Source organism: Crocodylus porosus, unplaced genomic scaffold (genome assembly GCF_001723895.1).
Source record: "Crocodylus porosus isolate Cpor-Errol unplaced genomic scaffold, CroPor_comp1, whole genome shotgun sequence".
NCBI lineage: Eukaryota > Metazoa > Chordata > Crocodylia > Crocodylidae > Crocodylus > Crocodylus porosus.
Window position 1 is genome coordinate 48,863,517 of NW_017728907.1, and position 1,200 is coordinate 48,864,716.

Below are 1,200 nucleotides of genomic sequence, written 5' to 3' on the forward strand. Positions count from 1 at the left end.
CCCGACAACAATCTTCCAGGGTTTCTTTTTTTTTTTTTACCCATTTCCCTACCATGCTCCACCAAAGTGGGGGGCTGAGGGGGCAAACCCCCTCCCTCTGTGTCCTGAGGGAGCCCCCTAAAACACTAGGCAGCCTCCCACCCTCTCCCCTTCCCAGACAGGCACCGAGTGCTCCCTACTCACCATTTGCTTTTCATTGGTAAAAGTGAGTGGAGCCATTTTGTGGCCTATTCATTGCTGCTATATTTGTAATAAGTGTTGGGTGGCTTCACGGGAGAAGGATCTAATTCCACATCACGTCCAGTTTCCTATTTAGTATGGAGAGCGGAACACTAGAGCAATGTGGCCAAGTGAGATAAGGCCCTAGCAATGGCCCGCCTGCCCTGATAAGCCTCTAAACCCATTATTTATGAAATGATTCATTATTATTTGGCAATTTTATCGAAGGAAAGCGGAAAATTATTGCAGGGATATGCATAGGAATAACTCTGGAATGCATGCCTTATAGCTTTTTATGTGTGTGTGCTTAGATGCTCTTAAAAAGCCACTGCAGAAAAGAGTAATAAAAAATGCACCGTGACTGTCCACAATTTGAATAGCGATTCTTTTATTTTAGTCCTCTTGGAGGGATATTATGCCCCTGCATTTCTTTCTTTCTTTCTTTCTTTTTTTTTTATTAAATATGGAACACCTACTCAGTTCTTAATTAAATTTAATGAGCCAAAATAAATTGCTGAGAGAGATGGAGAGATGGGAGAGGGGGTGGGGAAGAAAGGGGTCCTGGGACAACTGGGCGAATCAAGCAAATGAAGAGTGGACATTAACGAAAAGGGAAAGGGGGAGATCTCCCGTGTCAGCTTCACCCGAAACTCCCATCACTGCTCCGTGGGTCTGCATCCGGGTGGTGTCTCCCACCCCCCGGGGTGCATTTCTTTCGGGAGGAAGGGAGCAAGCAGGACGCCCCTGGGCCCTGCCTGAAGCAGCTGGAGCTGCCCCCAGGAGCCAGGGGCGGGGGGGTGGGATGTAAAAATAAACCCACGAGCCGCCTGGATCTGAAAGCCGCGTGCACACACGTCTAGGGCGCGTGTTTCTTTTCCCACCCCCGCCTTTGTTTTCGATGCGCGCCTGTCTTCACTAGGCTCGACCCAGAAAAGGCTGCACCTGTTTGTTGCCCCGGATCAAGGGGGCAGGGAGGGAGGC